Here is a 22,780-nt window from a genome sequence, read left to right on the forward strand (position 1 = left end):
CCGTTCACCTCCCCAAAGTTTATACAGCACATATATTTCCCCAAAGTCCCCAAAGTTACGTACGTGACATGCACATAGCAGCACGCACGTACGGGCAAGCTATCAAATGTTTGGAAGCCGCAACTGCATGCGTACTCACGGTACCGTGTCTGCACATCCAACTCAAAGTCCTCCTGGTAAGAGTCTCTGTTGTCCCAGTTCTCCACAGGCCAATGGTAAAGCTTGACTGACATCTTCCGGGAATGTAAACAATGAAACACCGGCCGTGTTTACGTTGCTGAAGTCGGCCGCAATACACCGCTTCCCACCTACAGCTTTCTTCTTTGCTGTCTCCATTGTTCATTGAACAAATTGCAAAAGATTCACCAACACAGATGTCCAGAATACTGTGGAATTTTGCGATGAAAACAGACGACTTAATAGCTGGCCACCATGCTGTCCCAAAATGTCCTTTACAATCCGCGACGTCACGCGCTGACGTCATCATACCGAGACGTTTTCAGCAGGATATTTCGCGCGAAATTTTAAATTGCACTTTAGTAAGCTAACTCGGCCGTATTGGCATGTGTTGCAATGTTAAGATTTCATCATTGATATATAAACTATCAGACTGCGTGGTCGGTAGTAGTGGGTTTCAGTAGGCCTTTAAGGTATTCATGTGTGATTTCCACAGGCGTCTGTACATGTAGAAGAAGGAGAAACACGGGCATGTCTGGATGACTCGCCTCCATCTTTCTAGTGGTTGCCGCTGAGTTACCGAACGGGTTGTTGTGAAGCTGGCTGTGACGCGTTCTTTCTGACGTCACTTCCTGTGTGGGGCGCGGTCTTTCTGACGTCACTTCCTCTCCGAACTCAGTTTGTAAACGATCAATGAGTCCATACAAAGCTTTCAAGAAATACACGACGCACTTACCCGTGTAAAAAATTGTCCGAGGAGGGTTACCTCAAAAGATGGTTGAGTGTGGCTGAAACAAGCCTTAGGCTAAATAATTATTTGTCTAAAGGGGAACATTATCACAATTTCAGAAGGGTTAAAACCATTAAAAATCAGTTCCCAGTGGCTTATTTTATTTTTAGAAGTTTTTATCAAAATGTTTCCCATCACGCAATATCCCTAAAAAAAGCTTCAAAGTGCCTGATTTTAACCATCGTCATATACACCCGTCCATTTTCCTGTGACGTCACACAGTGATGCCAATACAAACAAACATGGCGGATAGAACAGCAAGCTATAGCGACATTAGATCGGATTCAGACTCGGATTTGCGATTCAACAGATTACGCATGTATTGAAACGGATGGTTGTAGTGTGGAGGCAGGTAGCGAAAACGAAATTGAAGAAGAAACTGAAGCTATTGAGCCATATCGGTTTGAACCGTATGCAAGCGAAACCGACGAAAACGACAGCGAGGACGAATTCGGCGATCACCTTCTAACCAACGATTGGTATGTGTTTGTTTGGCATTAAAGGAAACTAACAACTATGAACTAGGTTTACAGCATATGAAATACATTTGGCAACAACATTCACTTTGAGAGTGCAGTTTTCATCAATTAATATATTCTGTAGACATACCCTCATCCGCTCTCTTTTCCTGAAAGCTGATCTGTCCAGTTTTGGAGTTGATGTCAGCAGGCCAGGGATATCGCAGGATATCCACACATTCTTGCCATCTCTGTCGTAGCATAGCTTTCGTCGGTAAAGTGTGCGGAACAAACGACCAATTTCTTGCCACTTTCGCATCTTTGGGCCACTGGTGCAACTTGAATCCGTCCTTGTTCGTGTTGTTACACCCTCCGACAACACACCGACGAGGCATGATGTCTCCAAGGTACGGAAAACAGTCGAAAAAACGGAAAATAACAGAGCTGATTTGACTTGGTGTTTGTAATGTGTTTGAGAAAATGGCGGATTGCTTCCCGATGTGACGTCACGTTGTGACGTCATCGCTCCGAGAGCGAATAATAGAAAGGCGTTTAATTCGCCAAAATTCACCCATTTAGAGTTCGGAAATCGGTTAAAAAATATATGGTCTTTTTTCTGCAACATCAAGGTATATACCGTATTTTCCACACTATAAGCCGCACTTAAAAACCACACATTTTCTCAAAAGCTGACGGTGCGCATTATAACCCGGTGCGCCTTATATATGGATTAATATTCATATTCATTTTCATAAAGTTTAGGTCTCGCAACTACGGTAAACAGCCGCCATCTTTTTTCCCCGTAGAAGAGGAAGCGCTTCTTCTTGTACGGTAAGCAACCGCCAAGGTAAGCACCCGCCCCCGTAGAAGACGAAGCGCGCGGATATTACTTTCATTTCATTTGTGTGTTTCTGTAAAGACCACAAAATGGCTCCTACTAAGAGACACGCGTACAACGCAGAAATCAAACTCAAGGCAATAAGTCACGCAGAAGAACACGGAAATAGAGCAACAGCGAGAGAATTGAACATAAATTAATCAATGGTGCGTAGGTGGAGGAAGCAACAAGATGACCTGCGCGTGGGAACAATGGATGACCGAAGGCGAACACACCTTCACTAAGACAGGGAGACAGCGCCAGACGACATACGCCAACATCTGCCAGTAGATTGTAAATGCCTGGGCGGATATATCGGTCTCAACTGTGGTCCGAGCTTTCCGGAAGGCAGGATTCACGGAACTGCTGGACAACAACAGCGACACTGACTCTGATGACTTCGACGAGATGCCGTATTCGCCCAACTTTTTAATTCAGACACCGAAGAAGAAGAATTCGAGGGATTTATGGATGAGGAATAACTTCAGAAAGTGAGCTTTAAATGTTTATTTTGTGTGTTGTGTGACATTAACGTTCGAGCAATGTTGAGTTATTGATGTTGCTATTGCTCTGCATCATTTTTTTTTTTTTTTTTTTGCTCTGCATCATTTTGAGTGTAACTATTTTTGTGATTGCACATTTGCACACTACATTTTGGGAGTGAACAGAGTTGTTAGAACGCTGGTTTGTAATATATTATTAAAGGGGAACATTATCACCAGACCTATGTAAGCGTCAATATATACCTTGATGTTGCAGAAAAAAGACCATATATTTTTTTAACCGATTTCCGAACTCTAAATGGGTGAATTTTGGCGAATTAAACGCCTTTCTATTATTCGCTCTCGGAGCGATGACGTCACAACGTGACGTCACATCGGGAAGCAATCCGCCATTTTCTCAAACACATTACAAACACCGAGTCAAATCAGCTCTGTTATTTTCCGTTTTTTCGACTGTTTTCCGTACCTTGGAGACATCATGCCTCGTCGGTGTGTTGTCGGAGGGTGTAACAACACGAACAGGGACGGATTCAAGTTGCACCAGTGGCCCAAAGATGCGAAAGTGGCAAGAAATAGGACGTTTGTTCCGCACACTTTACCGACGAAAGCTATGCTACGACAGAGATGGCAAGAATGTGTGGATATCCTGCGACACTCAAAGCAGATGCATTTCCAACGATAAAGTCAAAGAAATCTGCCGCCAGACCCCCAGGAAAAGAGAGCGGATGAGGTATGTCTTTAGAATATATTAATTGATGAAAACTGGGCTGTCTGCACTCTCAAAGTGCATGTTGTTGCCAAATGTATTTCATATGCTGTAAACCTAGTTCAGGGGTCGGCAACCCAAAATGTTGAAAGAGCCATATTGGACCAAAAATACAAAAACAAATCTGTCTGGAGCCGCAAAAAAATAAAAGCCATATTACATACAGATAGTGTGTCATGAAATATAAATTGAATTAAGAGGACTTAAAGGAAACTAAATGAGCTCAAATATAGCTACAAATGAGGCATAATGATGCAATATGTCGTATAGCTAGCCTAAATAGCAGGCTAGCATCGATTAGCTTGCAGTCATGCAGTGACCAAATATGTCTGATTAGCACTCCACACAAGTCAATAACATCAACAAAACTCACCTTTGTGGATTCATGCACAACGTTAAAAGTGTGGTGGACAAAATGAGACAGAAAAAGAAGTGGCATAAAACACGTCCTAGAAAGTCGGAGAAAGTTATACTGTAAACAAACTGCGTGAGTTCAAGAACCGCCAAAATTAGTAGGACAAAACGGCGCTCACCAAATACTGGAATCAGTGAAGCATGTTTAATATAAACAGTGTGCTTTATAGCAATTAGGGAGGTTTGTGTCATGTTTGTCCTCCTACAGAAACCATATTAAAACAACACAAAAAATATTTTCCCCTCAACTTTTTCCATTTTTCATACATTTTTGAAAAAGCTCCAGAGAGCCACTAGGGCGGCGCTAAAGAGCTCTAGAGCCGCGGGTTGCCGACCCCTGACCTAGTTCATAGTTGTTAGTTTCCTTTAATGCCAAACAAACACATACCAATCGTTGGTTAGAAGGCGATCGCCAAATTCGTCCTCGCTTTCTCCCGTGTCGCTGGCTGTTGTGTCGTTTTCGTCGGTTTCGCTCGCATACGGTTCAAACCGATATGGCTCAATAGCTTCAGTTTCTTCTTCAATTTCATTTTCACTACCTGCCTCCACACTACAACCATCCGTTTCAATACATGCGTATTCTGTTGAATCGCTTAAGCCGCTGAAATCCGAGTTTCAATCCAAGCTAATGTCGCTATAATTTGCTGTTCGATCCGCCATGTTTGTTTGTGTTGGCATCACTATGTGACGTCACAGGAAAATGGACGGGTGTTTATAACGATGGTTAAAATCAGGCACTTGAAGCTTTTTTTAGGAATATTGAAAAAAATTTGAAAAAAACTTCGAAAAATAAAATAAGCCACTGGGAACTGATTTTTAATGGTTTTAACCCTTCTGAAATTGTGATAATGTTCCACTTTAAAGTTTGACTGACCTATCGGACTGTTTTTTTGACATTCTCTTTAGCGCAGCGTAGGTGCGGCTTATAACCCGGTGCGGCTTATAGGTGAACAAAGTTTTGAAATATGCCATTCATTGAAGGTGCGGCTTATAGTGCGGTAAATACGGTATTGACGCTTACATAGGTCTGGTGATAATGTTCCCCTTTAAGGGGTTATCCGGCTTGGTGTAGACATCGCCTAAGGTTAGTAAGAATGTCCCGAGCGACGTCTGGAAGTACTTTACGAGCTGGAGGTGTTTCGTGACGGAGGACAAAATCCCTTGGCTATGCAGACCTACAAACTATTTTATTTGCTGCTTTCCCAGGAAGAGCATTCATATTAAGGCCAACAGCCAGACTTCAAGATGTGGCTGACAGGATGCAAACATCCACCACGAGAGGGGAGGGGCTGCATCTCGCCAGCTCCCTGACCACAGCCAGTGTTGATTAATCTGAGACCGAGAGACCTAAGAGAAGTTTGGGACTGAAAACTACAAGGCTGGGGGGAGTTCTTTTTTTTTCCGCCCGAGCTGTAAACATCTTTGTTTGTGTCTCCTTCCAAGGTGGAGCAAACAAACGTGTTAATGAGCTGCGATGATGAGTCGAGGTCAAAGCGCTTATCATCTTTACAAATCAGCAGAAGATGGAAATAAGCTCCCGCGAGCATCCATCATGGGCTCAGAAAACTGAAGGCGGTGGCACGGCTCCAGGTGCTCCGGCAAATTGGGCAGAATGGATCAAACGGCGGCTCAATATTCATTATTCTCTTCAACTGTGATCCGCTGCAAGTGTGTGTGAGAGTAATTGTGTACTTCATTGTGTGTGTGTGTGTGTGTTTGAGCTGAACTTAATCATGATGTCAGGCTGTTAATAAAAGGTTATTAAAGGAACAAAGATCCAGGTTTTACATATGTTAGGCAGGGGAGGTGCCGTCTCTGAGGTAAACACGGGGGCCTTCATGACAAATGATGCCGGCGCTGAGATCAGATAGTTAACAAGCGATCCCCTTATTAACCAGGTCTGCAGAGATAATTGGCACTTGAGCCTCACGTTTGGAATCTGGCGTGAGCAGTGTCATTTATCAATGTTGTCAAGGCGCCATAATAAGCCTCTGTAACTGATGAATCAAGATTAAGCAAATAGATGGAGAGCGAGGGAGGGGAAGACGGGCGCCAGCAACTATCCGGATATTCATAACATTAAAGGCCTGTTATTCCTTACCGGGACCGACGCCTCCAGCATCCGAAGCCGCGGTTGTAAAACAGCTTCGGGTCGACAGCGCCATGATGAAGAGTCCTGAGGTAAATTGCTACACTTTGTGTTAATCTGCATATACTGGCTGCAAGCTGTTCGGACCAAAGATGGTGGATCTGGCATTCGCTGGCTGGCTGGAATACATTTCCCATTCTTGGTTGCGACTTTCAGACCGTATGATGACGTTTAGCAATTGTTTGGTCATTTTCATTCTGGATGCAGGGTTTCTTTCCAAATTCAAAATCCATCCATCCATCTTCTTCCGCTTATTCGGGTCGCGGGGGCAGCAGCCTAAGCAGGGAATCCCAGACTTCCCTCTCCCCAGCCACTTCGTCCAGCTCTTCCTGTGGGACCCCGAGGCGTTCCCAGGCCAGCCGGGAGACAGTCTTCCCAACGTGTCCTGGGTCTTCCCCGCGGCCTCCTACCAGATGCCCGAACCACCTCATCTGGCTCCTCTCGATGTGGAGGAGCAGCGGCTTTACTTTGAGCTCCCCCCGGATGGCAGAGCTTCTCACCCTATCTCTAAGGGAGAGCCTCGCCACCCGGCGGAGGAAACTCATTTCGGCCGCTTGTACCCGTGATCTTGTCCTTTCGGCCATAACCCAAAGCTCATGACCATAGGTGAGGATGGGAACGTAGATCGACCGGTAAATTGAGAGCTTTGCCTTCCGGCTCAGCCTGTCGATCTCACGATCCACTCTTCCCTCACTCGTGAACAAGACTCCGAGGTACTTGAACTCCTCCACTTGGGGCAAGATCTCCTCCCCAACCCGGAGATGGCACTCCACCCTTTTCCGGGCGAGAACCATGGACTCGGACTTGGAGGTGCTGATTCCCATCCCAGTCGCTTCACACTCGGCTGCGAACCGATCCAGTGAGAGCTGAAGATCCTGGCCAGATGAAACCATCAGGACCACATCATCTGCAAAAAGCAGAGACCTAATCCTGCAGCCACCAAACCGGATCCCCTCAACGCCTTGACTGCGCCTAGAAATTCTGTCCATAAAAGTTATGAACAGAATCGGTGACAAAGGGCAGCCTTGGCGGAGTCCAACCCTCACTGGAAACGTGTCCGACTTACTGCCGGCAATGCGGACCAAGCTCTGGCACTGAGCATACAGGGAGCGGACTGCCACAATCAGACAGTCCGATACCCCATACTCTCTGAGCACTCCCCACAGGACTTCCCGAGGGACACGGTCGAATGCCTTCTCCAAGTCCAAATTCAAAATATGCAGGTTTATTTTGCAGATTGTTAGTTGGATGAAAAAAATCTATTATTCTAACTAGGAATGTGCCGATCGATTGTGATTTTGGGAATGTGATGCCTTGTGGTTAGAGCGTCCGTCCTGTGATCGATAGGTCGTGAGTAGAGATGTCCTGCTAGACACCGACATTTATTTAATAATACCACCTTAACATTTGACAACCAAACAATTACACAAGGCGAATCAGTAAAGAATCTGGGTATTATCTTCGACCCAACTCTCTCGTTTGAGTCACACATTAAGAGTGTTACTAAAAAAGCCTTCTTTCATCTACGTAATATCCCTAAAATGTGTTCTATTTTATCCATTGGTCTCCCTATGTCTAGCATTAAAAGATTACAGTTGGTACAAAATGCGGCTGCTAGACTTTTGACAAGAACAAGAAAGTTTGATCATATTACGCCTATACTGTATATACCTTTATATACCTGTACATATATACCGATATACATATATACCTATACTGGCTCACCTGCACTGGCTTCCTGTGCACTTAAGATGTGACTTTAAGGTTTTACTACATACGTATAAAATACTACACGGTCTAGCTCAGGTTGATTGTATTGTGCCATATGTCCCGGCAAGAAATCTGCGTTCAAAGAACTCCGGCTTATTAGTGATTCCCAGAGCCCAAAAAAAGTCTGCGGGCTATAGAGCGTTTTCTATTCGGGCTCCAGTACTATGGAATGCCCTCCCGGTAACAGTTAGAGATGCTACCTCAGTAGAAGCATTTAAGTCCCATCTTAAAACTCATTTGTATACTCTATACCAGGGGTGCTCACACTTTTTCTGCAGGCGAGCTACTTTTCAATTGATCAAGTCGTGGGGATCTACCTCATTCATATATATAATTTATATTTACTTATTTATGAAATATATGTTTTTGTTAACAAGTTAAAGGTGTTTAATGATAATGCAAGCATGTTTAACACATATAGTTAATATTGTTAATAAGTTAAAGGTGTTTAAAGATAATGCAAGCATGTTTAACACAGTTAATATTGTTAATAAATTAAATGTGTTTAATGATAATACAAGCATGTTTAACACATATAGATTCCTTTCTTTCATGAAGACAAGAATAAAAGTTGGTGTTTTACCTGATTCTGATGACTTGCATTGATTGGAATCAGACAGTGGTGCTGATAACGTCCGCATTTTCGAATGGAGGAGAAAAAAAGTCCTCCTTTCTGTCCAATACCACATGAAAGTGGTTGGTTTTTGGCATCTTATTTGTCCAGCCTTCGTACTCCTTTATATACACTTTACAAGAAATACATTGTCGGCAAACTCCGTAGCTTGCTAGCTTGTGCACGCCAGCTTTCTGAGACTCTTATTTTGTTAGCGCAGGCAGGATGAAGCAGCACTTTTATTGTGCAACTGTGCAGTCGGTCTTTGGAGTTTTGACGACAGGTACGGTGCCAGAGTCTGTTGAAATAAAGTGTTTCTCGCCTTCCTGTCGGTAATTTTAATGAGCTGGCAGCAGCCAGCGTCATCTCAGAAGACCCTCGGGTGCCGTGAATGTCAATCAAGTGACGAAAGTGACGTCATAGTGAAGATTTTTGATCGCTCGTTTTTAGGACTATTTTTTTAATGCCTGGCTGGTGATCGACTGACACACCCTCAGCAATCGACCGGTAGCTCGCGATCGACGTAATGAGCACCCCTGCTCTAGCCTTTAAATAGACCCCCCTATTAGACCAGTTGATCTGCCGTTTCTTTTCCTTTCTCCTCTGCTCCCCCCTCTCCCTTGTGGAGGGGGAAACACACAGGTCCGGTGACCATGGATGAAGTGCTGACTGTCCAGAGTCGGGACCCGGGATGGACCGCTCGCCTGTGCATCGGTTGGGAACATCTCTGCGCTGCTGACCCGTCTCCGCTCGGGATGGTTTCCTGCTGACCCCACTATGGACTGGACTCTTACTATTATGTTGGATCCACTATGGACTGGACTCTCACAATATTATGTCAGACCCACTCGACATCCATTGCATTCGGTCTCCCCAAGAGGGGGGGGGGGGGTTACCCACATATGCGGTCCTCTCCAAGGTTTCTCATAGTCATTTACATCGACGTCCCACTGGGGTGAGTTTTTCCTTGCCCTTATGTGGGCTCTGTACCGAGGATGTCGTTGTGGCTTGTGCAGCCCTTTGAGACACTTGTGATTTAGGGCTTTATAAATAAAGATTGATTTATTGATTGATTGATGTCGATAAATGCGTTAAAATGTAATATCGGAAATTATCGGTATCATTTTTTTAAATTATCGGTATCGGATTGTTTTTTTGTATTTAAAAATTATTATTTTTTATTAAATCAACATAAAAAAACACAAGATACACTTACAATTAGTGCACCAACCCCCAAAACCTCCCTCACCCATTTACACTCATTCACACAAAAGGATTGTTTTTTTCTGTTATTAATATTCTGGTTCCTACATTATATATCAATATATATCAATACAGTCTGCAAGGGATACAGTCAGTAAGCACACATGATTGTGCGTGCTGCTGGTCCACTAATAGTACTAACCTTTAACAGTTAATTTTACTCATTTTCATTAATTACTAGTTTTTATGTAACTGTTTTTATATTGTTTTACTTTATTTTTTATTCAAGAAAATGTTTTTAATTTATTTATCTTATTTTATAAATTAAAAAAACCCATACCTGGTTGTCCAAATTAGGCATAATAATGTGTTAATTCCACTATTGCATATATCGGTTGATATCGGTATCGGTAATTAAAGAGTTGAACAATATCGGAATATCGGATATTGGCAAAAAGTCATTATCGGACATCCCTAGTCGTGAGTTCAAACCCCGGCCGAGTCATACCAAAGACTATAAAAATGGGACCCATTGCCTCCCTGCTTGGCACTCAGCATCAAGGGTTGGAATTGGGGATTAAATCACCAAAAATGATTCCCGAGCGCAGCCACTGCTGCTGCTCGAGGATCATTTCACCACACCTAGTGTGTGTGTGTGACTATCGTTGGGACTTTAACTTGAACTTTAACTGTGAATGCCGATCTCAAACCCTTTCCCCCCCTCTGGCTGACACTATATTTTTTCCAATTGGCTATCAGCTAATTATGTGTCTCCATACAAAATGTGGAGTTGCTCCCAAAGTTACAATATTCACTTCCATTACAGCAAATAAACTGTATTTCTGAGTATCATTATCAAGCACAAGTATCACTGGAAGACGAGGCTAACGATCGCAAAAAGAAAATCTGTAGAGACTCCTCCCACCCACACCTAGGACTGTTTTCACAGCTCTAGAAAGAGGTTCCGCAGCCTCCGTAGCAGAACCTCCAGGTTCTGTAACAGCTTCTTCCCTCAGGCCGTAAGACTCTTGAACGCATTATAACAATCCCCTCAATACCCCCCAAAAATGGATTAACTGGCTGGAATATAAAGACAATATAACATACATCCATAAACGTGGATGCATATGCAAAAGTGCAATATATTTATCTGTACAGTAATCTATTTACAAACCCCGTTTCCATATGAGTTGGGAAATTGTGTTACATTTGAATATAAACGGAATACAATGATTTGCAAATCCTTTTCAACCCATATTCAGTTAAATATGCTACAAAGACAACATATTAGATGTTCAAACTGATAAACTTTTTTTTTTTTTTTTTTTGCAAATAATCATTAACTTTAGAATTTGATGCCAGCAACACGTGACAAAGAAGTTGGGAAAAGTGGCAATAAATACTGATAAAGTTGAGGAATGCTCATCAAACACTTATTTGGAACATCCCACAGGTGAACAGGCAAATTGGGAACAGGTGGGTGCCATGATTGGGTATAAAAGTAGATTCCATGAAATGCTCAGTCATTCACAAACAAGGATGGGGCGAGGGTCACCACTTTGTCAACAAATGCGTGAGCAAATTGTTGAACAGTTTAAGAAAAACCTTTCTCAACCAGCTATTGCAAGGAATTTAGGGATTTCACCATCTACGGTCCGTAATATCATCAAAGGGTTCAGAGAATCTGGAGAAATCACTGCACGTAAGCAGCTAAGCCCGTGACCTTCGATCCTTCAGGCTGTCATCAACAAGCGACATCAGTGAGTAAAGGATATCACCACATGGGCTCGGGAACACTTCAGAAACCCACTGTCCGTAACTACAGTTGGTCACTACATCTGTAAGTGCAAGTTAAAACTCTCCTATGCAAGGCGAAAACCGTTTATCAACAACACCCAGAAACGCCGTCGGCTTCGCTGGGCCTGAGCTCATCTAAGATGGACTGATACAAAGTGGAAAAGTGTTCTGTGGTCTGACGAGTCCAAATTTCAAATTGTTTTGGAAACTGTGGCCGTTGTGTCCTCCGGACCAAAGAGGAAAAGAACCATCCGGATTGTTATAGGCGCAAAGATGAAAAGCCAGCATCTGTGATGGTATGGGGGTGTATTAGTGCCCAAGACATGGGTAACTTACACATCTGTGAAGGCGCCATTAATGCTGAAAGGTACATACAGCTTTTGGAGGAACAAACCTCTTGAAGCTCATGGAGAGAATGCCAAGAGTGTGCAAAGCAGTAATCAGAGCAAAGGGTGGCTATTTTGAAGAAACTAGAATATAAAACATGTTTTCAGTTATTTCACCTTTTTTGTTAAGTACATAACTCCACATGTGTTCATTCATAGTTTTGATGTGACAATCTACAATGTAAATAGTCATGAAAATAAAGAAAACACATTGAATGAGGAGAAGGTTTGTCCAAACCTTTGGCTTGTACTGTTAATATGTGTATATATATTTTACATTTTTACAACACGTACACAACAGTGTACATTGAAATGTTGGCAATGCAAATGTCCACAAAATATCACAAACAACAGTGTAAAAATGTAACTTAGATATTGGGTTTCACTTGTAAAGTGCTTTGAATCACTAGAGACAAGCGCTATACAAATATAATTCACTTCAATAATGTTTAGCAAGTAAACTGAGCATTTTAAGTTGAAATGGCAGCAGCATCCAGGCTCAAGGAATCAACACGTTCCTGAAATGAATGCCATATTTTGGTGAACTTTGCATCAGACAACAAGAAGGCACATTTCAATAAAAAGTTAAAGTAAAGTTAAAGTACCAATGATTGTCACACACACACGAGGTGTGGTGAAATTTGTCCTCTGCATTTGACCCATCACCCTTGATCACTCCCTGGGAGGTGATGGGAGCAGTGAGCAGCAGTGGTGGCAGCGCCCAGGAATCATTTTCGGTGATTTAACCCCCAATTCCAACCCTTGATGCTGAGTGCCAAGCATGGAGGCAATGGCTCCCATTTTTATCGTCTTTGGTATGACTTGGTAAGACTTCTGGTAAGACTAAACTTAACATTTAGTGGAGGGAGAAAAAGTATACACGCGCACGCACACGCAAACACACACACACACACACACACACACACACACACACACACACACACACACACACACACACACACACACACACACACACATACATATATATATATTTACATACATACATACATATATATTTACATATATACATACATACATACATGCCTGCATACATACATGCATATATACATACATACATACATATATATTTACATATATACATACATACATACATACATATATATATACATATATATATATATATATATATATATATATATATATATATATATACACACATACACACATATACATTTTAAGTCCTCAAACATCCCTTAAATTAGTGCACAAAAATAGTTTTTCAATACACATCTTACTATCAAATTTAGCCACTTTCCACCTTCATATTGAGCCACATAAAAAAGTTAAACAGTTTACTTACAGATTCATCTTTTCCAAGGCTTGTAGGAGGTAACACAACTTGTCTACTTCTTATTGTCTCATGAACATCTTAAACCGGAAGTGCCCAAACTGATGACGCACAGCATTTTCCCATCGCCACAAGGTGTCAGTAATGGTCCACAATCAAACGGGCATAACAAAAACTGTTCTATTTTATATATGTAATCTTCCATGTTAAAAGTTCAGGCGAGAGGAAAAAAATAAACGATCGCTAACTGTTGCTGCTTGTTGTCACTTCTTCTGCAGCCGAGTAGTCGCAAGAATGATCGCTGGGATCACTAGCGCCCTCTACCACCATCAATCAATCAATCGTTTATTTATATAGCCCTAAATCACAAGTGTCTCAAAGGGCTGCACAAGCCACAACGGCATCCTCGGTACAGAGCCCACATAAGGGCAAGGAAAAACGATGTGAATGACTATGAGAAACCTTGGAGAGGACCGCATATGTGGGTAACCCCCCAACCCTCTAGGGGAGACCGAATGCAATGGATGTCGAGTGGGTCTGACATAATATTGTGAGAGTCCAGTCCATAGTGGATCCAACATAATTGTAAGAGTCCAGTCCATAGTGGGGCCAGCAGGAAACCATCCCGAGCGGAGACGGGTCAGCAGTGCAGAGATGTCCCCAACCGATGCACAGGCGAGCGGTCCACCCCGGGTCCCGACTCTGGACAGCCAGCACTTCATTCATGGCCATCGGACCCGTGTCACCCCCCCCCCCCCCTCCACAAGGGAGAGGGGAGCAGAGGAGAAAAGAAAAGAAATGGCAGATCAACTGGTCTAAAAGGGGGGTCTATTTAAAGGCTAGAGTATACAAATGAGTTTTAAGATGGGACTTAAATGCTTCTACTGAGGTAGCATCTCTAATTGTTACCGGGAGGACATTCCATAGTACTGGAGCCCGAATAGAAAACGCTCTATAGCCCGCAGACTTTTTTTTCCATGAGGCGGGATTACTGCGAGCCTCACCCGTCTAAGCAGTCGTTTTATGATTGCTCAGCACAATAAATACGTTACACACAAACAGTTGTTGACAAAATACACTGTACATTATATACCTCAGCTAACTAAACTATGGAAATGTATAATATAATTCATATAGCAATACGGTCTCACTGCACAGCAGGCAGTGACGTGCGGTGAGGTTGATGGCTGGTGAGGCCCTGACTTCATCACAGTCAGATTTACAAACATATGAACCCTAAAGAGTATCTTATTCACCATTTGATTGGCAGCAGTTAACGGGTTATGTTTAAAAGTTCATACCAGCATTCTTCCCTGCTTGGCACTCAGCATCAAGGGTTGGAATTGGGGGTTAAATCACCAAAAATGATTCCCTGGCGCGGCGCTGCCCACTGCTCCCCTCACCTCCCAGGGGGTGAACAAGGGGATGGGTCAAAATACGTTACACACATACAGTTGTTGACAAAATACACTGTACATTATATACCTCAGCTAACTAAACTATGGAAATGTATAATATAATTCATATAGCAATACAGTCTCACTGCACAGCAGGCCAGCAGTTAGCCGAGTCCGCAATCCATGTTGAGGCACAAATGAGTGACGTGCCTCAACTGACTGCTGACTCACCGCAAGTCTCTTCTCAGTATTTGAACGGCAAATGTGAAAATTCAGCGATTTTGAATAAAAATAATCTAAAACTGGTGAAGTTAAATGGAAAATAACTTTATAGTATAATCACTGGATACATATAACAATTTAATGAATTTTTTTTCTTTTTAAATTTTTTTTCTTTCCACGTGAGGCCCCGCCTCACCTGACTGCACGCCACTGTGTCCTAAATGACTACAAATAACTCCTCTTGTTTACGACACTGCATGCACCAAAACAGTGCGGTCAACCTCAAATCAAGTTGAGATGAAATGCACGGTGTGTTTTTAACGCGAGTGTGTGTCCGCCCGCTTTCCCTGGTACCTTTGCTGCTGGAGATAATTACCGATGATCAGCCGCAGGTATGGGAGCCACCTCAGGCCTCACCCCCGCTTTGCACCTGCAGCACTCCCCTGCTCCGTCAGCCATGTTTGGCAGCATCTCCTCTCCCCAAACCTCCAGCTGTCCAGTGGGGTGCGCCAAGTCACAGCAGGGGGGCCCATCTCGCCATCTTACAGCCCATCTTTTTTCCAGGCCTGTGTGTGTGTTTTCTGTACTTGCATTACTCACCAGCAGACGTTGCCAGCGCCCAGCGTGTCCTCACCCACGCCCCTGCCCTGCCAGTTAGACCTCACGGCTGGAGGAGATGATGGAGAGAATCTGGCATCCTCGAGGAAGAAGAGGAGGAGGGGGGAGCGATCCACAGGAATCTGAAAGACAAGAGAGAAGAGCCAAAGTTTGCAGGATGAAACTTGGTAAGCGCACCCTTGTTGAGGTTGTTTGAGTTGGGGGGAGAAAAAAAAAAATCATATTGTGCATGTTAGACGCACTTATTCTCAATGTTTAGTTAATGTCTTCTCTAAATGTTGCACATTAAAAAAGAAAGAAGAGTCGTTTTCAAACTGCCGGAAAACAATAGGAATAGAAGTCAGATAATGAGAGGCATTTGTGGCAAATCATCCAAGCAGGGCTCGTTAAGCGGCATCCAGGTAGTACTTCTACCGGCCTACAGGGGGCTCTAGTGTACCACACATTCTAGTGGACGTTACAGATGGCTGGGTGGTTGCTGCTCAAATAGTGGGGCGGCTTTAGTCATTATTAAAGGGAGACCTTTTGAACTGCATTGCCGTGCCATTGATACACACATTAACCGGGCTTATACGCCAAACCACAACATAAGCGTGCTGTACAGGAAGCGGGGTGACAACGGTTCAAACGAGGTATGGTCATAGTTATGATGTAGCGGGGTCAGGGTGGTGGAAAAGGAACGTTGATGGCCAGAAAACACATTTTATCTGGTTATTTCTGCCTCTGATTGTGTGTGTGTGTGTGTGTGTATGCATGAAATTCCAAGGTGGTGAACAGTACTTGATGAGCTAAGCTCTGGAGACCTCTGAATTTTAATGATGTCGGAGATGATATTGTGTGTCCTTCAGCTTGTTATACTGACACAAGCACTCCATAAATCATCATACCTAGCTATCGTAAAATCAATAGCAAACTGCTACCTCAGCGCTAAGCCGTAATAAGTTTTTCAAGCCGTCTAACGGCTTAAACTTTGCTGTAATGTCGTTCGACCTGCAGGTTGGGATCGGAGTGCGCCTAATTTGTTTTGTAATGCAGTGTTTTTCAGCTACTGTGCCGTGGCACACTAGTGTGCCGTGAGATACAGTCTGGTGTGCCGTGGGAGATGATCTAATTTCACCTATTTGGGGTAAAAATATTTTTTGCAAAGCAGTAATTATAGTCTGCAAATGATGTGTTGTTGTTGAGTGTCGGTGCTGTCTAGAGCTCGGCAGAGTAACCGTGTAATACTCTTCCATATCAGTAGGTGGCAGCCGGTAGCTAATTGCTTTGTAAATGTTGGAAACAGCGGGAGGCAGTGGGCAGGTAAAAAGGTGTCTTAAGCTTAAACCAAAAATAAACAAAAGGTGAGTGCCCCCGAGAAAAGTCATTGAAGCTTACGGAAGGATATGCAGAACGAAACTAAAACTGAACTGGCTACAAAGTAAACAAAAACAGAATGCTGGACGACAGCAAAGACTTACTGTGGAGCATAAATGGCGTCCACAATGTACATCCGAACATGACATGACAATCAACAATGTCCCCACAAAGAAGGATGAAAACCACTGAAATATTCTTGATTGCTAAAACAAAGTAGATGCAGGAAATATTGCTCAAAGGAAGACATAAACTGCTACAGGAAAATACCAAAAAAAGAGAAAAAAACACCAAAATAGGAGCGCAAGACAAGAACTAAAACACTACACACAGGAAAACAGCAAAAAAACTCCAAATAGGTCAGGGTGTGATGTGACAGGTGGTGACGGTACACCTACTTTGAGACAAGAGCTATAGTGATGCATGCTTGGTTATTGTTTAAAGTCATATCCAACAATTGCGACAATGACTCTTTACTGTCAACCGAGTTTATGATTTCTGCTGGTGGCGTGCCTCTGGATTTTTTCAATGCAAAAAATGTGCCTTGCCTCAAAAAAGGTTGAAAAACACTGTTGTATTGGACGTACCCGAGCCGTTATCGGCAAGACTTTTGCCACTGCAGTTACGTCGAAATATTTGTCCCAAAAGTAAAGGTGCGACCAGAAAGAAAGCTTGAAGCGTCAATAATCCAGTTTCGAACAGGACACACAATGTTGTTTTTTCACCCCACATTTCATCCTTTCCATCCCTCAAGGGTGCTCACTGGTTCTGACACCGGACTCACTAACCAGAGCCCAGGTGTGGAGTCATATTGTCCACATCAAACACATTAGCACTGAGCTTTGTGGAAAACAGCTGCCATTAAAGGAGAAAAAAATGCAACTCTTCTTCAAGGGAACACTAAATAATAATAATAATAATAATAAGATTAATAATAATAATTGTATTTGTAAAAATGATTTACATTGAGCAAACAACCTCAAAGTGCTACAATGTATTAAAAAAATAAAAAGATAATAAAAAAAACATCCATCCATCTTCTTCCGCTTATCCGAGGTCTGTTCGCGGGGGCAGCAGCCTAAGCAGGGGAGCCCAGACTTTCCTCTCCCAAGCCACTTGGTCCAGCTCCTCCCGGGGGATCCCGAGGCGTTCCCAGGCCAGCCGGGAGAGATAGTCTTCCCAACGTGTCCTGCGTCTTCCCCGTGGCCTCCTACCGGTCGGACGTGCCCGAAACACCTCCCTAGGGAGGCGCTTGGGTGGCATTCTGACCATATGCCCGAACCACCTCGTCTGGCTCCTCTCCATGTGGAGGAGCAGCGGCTTTACTTTGAGCTCCCCCCGGATGACAGAGCTTCTCACCCTATCTCTAAGGGAGAGACCCACCACCCGGCGGAGGAAACTCATTTCGGCCGCTTGTACCCGTGATCTTGTCCTTTCGGTCATAACCCAAAGCTCATGACCATAGGTGAGGATGGGAACGTAGATCGACCGGTAAATCGAGAGCTTTGCCTTCCGGCTCAGCTCCGTCTTCACCACAGCGGATCGATACAGCGTCCGCATTACTGAAGACGCCGCACCGATCCGCCTGTCAATCTCACGATCCACTCTTCCCCTCACTCGTGAACAAGACTCTGAGGTACTTGAACTCCTCCACTTGGGGCAAGATCTCCTCCCCAACCTGGAGATAGCACTCCACCCTTTTCCGGGCGAGAACCATGGACTCGGACTTGGAGGTGCTGATTCTCATCCCAGTCGCTTCACACTCGGCTGCGAAATAAATACAAATAAAAACTAGATCAGCCTAATAGCTAGAACTAGCACGCATATCTAATAGGATAGGATAGGAGAAGAGAGTGTTTTTCCATGTTATTTTCTTTCTGGTTATCCTGAAGTCCACTATGAGTTACCTTGACTTTAAGAATGCAGGGAGTTGCTATAATCCCTGCTCTTATCTGTTCCTGTGCCCAGCTGAGGAGTACATTGGGCATGTGTTCGGGCTGGAGGGAGGGAGAACGAGGGTGGGGGCGAGAGACACATTATAGAAGAGAAGTTTTTCCGTATGTGGGATTAGACCATTTTAGCTGCGCTAGTGAATGCTTCTGTACTGGATTTGGTCTCACGTTTGTTTCCAAGGCTTTGGAAATAAATTACAAAATACCTATTCTGTCTCTGGTGGTCCTTCTTACTCAGCTTATGTGTCATCAAAAGAACTTGGGAGTGACCAGCAACTTAAATTCCCTGGGAGGAACATCTGGTCCAAACGCAACAGGTGCCCTCAGGTGGTCAGGGAGAGCATTCCACAGACTGGGAGCGGCGGAGCAGAAAGCCCGGTCTCCCATTGTTCGTAGCTTTGTCCTCGGAGGTTAGCCTGTCCGGAGCGGAGGTGTCGTGTGGAGGATTTGGGGGTGAGTATTTCCATGGAGGCACTGGTGGGTTAGTAGGGAGACTTTGTATTCAATCCTGAGTGGAACAGGAAGCCAGTGAAGGGATTTGAGAACTGGTGTGATGTGGTCGTATTTCCGCACTCTCATCAGGATCCTAGCAGCACTATTCTGTAAGCACTGCAGCTTCTGGATGTTCTTGCTGGGGATCCCGACAAGAAGTGAGTTGCAGTAGTCTATTATTATTGCATTTAATTGAAACATGGACCCCGTGCATGTGCGCCAGGAACCATGTCATCTAACCAGGGGCCTAGCACCAAATTCTTGGCCCCCATACACTACACACTTGAAAATGTTGGGTTAAAAAATAACCCAATTTTTACCCAACTGCTGGTTCAGAAAAGGACAAACCCCTTATTTGAGTTATTGTAACCCAACATTTTGCGTTAATTTTTTCAACCCAACTTTAGCGTTGAATTGTTTAACCAAAAAGTTGAGTTATGAAAACTTAATGTTGGGTTATTCCCCACCAAACTATCGGGTTGTATTATTTAACCCACAAGTTGAGTTTTGAAAACTTAATGTTGGGTTATTCCCCCATCAAACTATCGGGTTGAATTATTTAACCCAAAAGTTGAGTTATGCTAACTCAATGTTGGTTGATTCATAACCCAACTATTGGGTTTGAATGTATTTAACACAAAAACTGACGACAATGTTGGGTTATTCCCAAACCCAACTGTGATTGTGAATAATGTTCATGAAAATTAATCCATGATAAAATTCCCTTGAAGAAAAAAAAAGTACCTTTTTAATTAAAAAAATCAGTCCTTTTACCCAAAAATGCGTTACTCATTGAAAAACAACCCAAAAATGGTTCATCATTTTTGAAAACCCAGAAATTGAGTTAAAATAATACCCCTATAACCCAAAAAATTGATTGCTCTTCACAAAAATAACTCCAAACTTTAACCCAACACTCACAACTCATACATTGGGTTCACCGTGCGTGACTGCTCGCTGACTGCTCGCTGTTTCGAAAAAGCTAAGTATCGTTCTATTTGTGTGCTTTTAAATTGTTCTGCAGCTTTCTTTATTACTTTCTCAACATATTTAGTAGTACTATTTAACTTGCAAATCACCCGATCTCTGTCTCTCCACCCCTCCCGCAGCTAGCTAGCAGCTAGCTGCTAAGCTAACGAAGCTAGCGCGGAGAAAGGCGTCGCCGGGCGCCGGTCAGAAGGAGTCTACTCCTGCACACCGTGACCAGGACTCTCGGAAGACAGCAGGAACTTCACTCGGTGACAGAAAACACCGTGAGTATGGCTTCCTGCGCGTCTTGCACCTTACTCACGGAGAGGCTGGCTCTGCTAGAGGGCTGTGTCCGCCAGTTAGAGCAGAGTAATCTCGTAACTTTAGATGTTGCGGACACATCTGCTAGCGTTAGCTGTAGCGAGCTAACTAGCCCAGCATGTAGCAGTCCTAAGCGGCCTACAAGCTACGGTGTACCGGTTGAGTCGCATAATAGATTTAGCTCTTTAGCTAGTCCTACACCCCAGTCTACCGGGCACCACACCTTAGTCATAGGGGACTCCATCACCCGAAACATAAAGCTTAGCAAACCAGCCACAATTAAGTGCATCCCGGGGGCCCGAGCACCTGACATAGAGGCTAATCTTAGGGAGCTAACTCGCAACAGGCCTAGTAAACACGTACGACAGGCTAATCGCACCACTAGTTATGCGAATATAGTTGTACACGTTGGCTCCAATGACACTAGAATGAGACAGTCAGAGATTACAAAGAGAAACATAGCCAGGACTTGTGATCTCGCTAGAAAGATGTCCAGGCATCGAGTAATTGTCTCTGGCCCCCTGCCTGCGAGAGGCAATGATGAGAGGTATAGCAGATTAGTCTCGCTTAACAAGTGGCTGGCTAGCTTCTGTAGACAACAGGGACTAACGTTTATTGATAATTGGCCCTCTTTCTGGGGCAAACCAGGCTTGCTGATGAGGGACGGCCTTCACCCTAACCAGGAAGGCGCCATCATCCTGTCTAAGAATATAGACTACTGTTTAAGTCACATTTGACTAACTACACTAGAGCAAGCCCGGTCACAGGCAATTACAGAGCCTGCTAGTCCGGGTGAGGAGTCAGTTAAGCTAGAACTAGCCAGCGCCAGGCTGGATAATTCCTGTACGCATAGCAATTTTCTTAGAATAACACACAACTCACATAATGTGTTTTCTGTTGTGAATGTGTCCGGGGTAGATATGCATTCTACTGAGGTGGCAAATCATGATGCGTTCAGTCGATCGCAGCATCAAGCAAACAATCTGAAAATTCCCGTCGTATCAATTCCTAGATATGGTCGAAACTATTTAAAGTGCACTACGTATAATAAACGTAACATTATTAATATTTCTACTACGGATAATTTAAACAAAAACTCGTCAAAACAGCCCAATACTTATAATATGGGCTTTTTAAACATAAGATCATTGTCTCCCAAAACGTTATTAGTTAATGAGGTCATTAGAGACAACAATCTTAACGTCATTGGTCTTAGCGAAACCTGGCTCAAACCAGACGAATTTTTTGCGCTAAATGAGGCATCTCCTCCTAATTATACGAATGCGCATATTGCCCGTCCCCTTAAAAGGGGTGGGGGGGTCGCATTAATATACAATGAAAACTTTAACCTTACCCCTAACCTAAATAATAAATACAAATCGTTTGAGGTGCTTACTATGAGGTCTGTCGCACCGCTGCCTCTCGATATGGCTGTTATCTACCGCCCCCCAGGGCCCTACTCGGACTTTATTAATGAATTCTCAGAGTTCGTTGCTGATCTAGTGACGCACGCAGACAATATAATCATAATGGGGGACTTTAATATCCATATGAATACCCCATTGGACCCTCAGTGCGTGGCGCTCCAGACTATAATTGATAGCTGTGGTCTTACACAAATAATAAATGAACCTACGCATCGCAACGGCAATACGATAGATCTAGTGCTGGTCAGGGGTGTCACCACCTCCAAAGTTATGGTACTCCCGTATACTAAAGTAATGTCCGATCATTACCTTATAAAATTCGAAGTTCTGACTCATTGTCAACAAACTAATAATAATAATAACTGCTATAGCAGCCGCAACATTAATGCCGCCACAACGATGACTCTTGCTGACCTACTGCCTTCGGTAATGGCACCATTCCCAAATTATGTCGGCTCTATTGATAACCTCACTAACAACTTTGACAATGCCCTGCGCAAAACCATTGATAGCATAGCACCGCTAAAACAAAAAAGGGCCCCTAAAAGGCGCACCCCATGGTTTACAGAGGAAACCAGAGCTCATAAATTATCATGTAGAAAGTTGGAACGCAAATGGCGCGCGACCAAGCTTGAGGTTTTCCATCAAGCATGGAGTGATAGTTTAATATCGTATAAACGCATGCTTACCTTAGCTAAAGCTAAATATTACTCAAATCTCATCCGCCTCAACAAAAACGACCCAAAATTTTTGTTTAGTACAGTAGCATCGCTAACCCAACAAGGGACTCCTCCCAATAGCTCCACCCACTCGG

This window comes from Nerophis lumbriciformis, linkage group LG13, assembly GCF_033978685.3.
Source record: "Nerophis lumbriciformis linkage group LG13, RoL_Nlum_v2.1, whole genome shotgun sequence".
In the NCBI taxonomy this organism is placed as follows: domain Eukaryota; kingdom Metazoa; phylum Chordata; class Actinopteri; order Syngnathiformes; family Syngnathidae; genus Nerophis; species Nerophis lumbriciformis.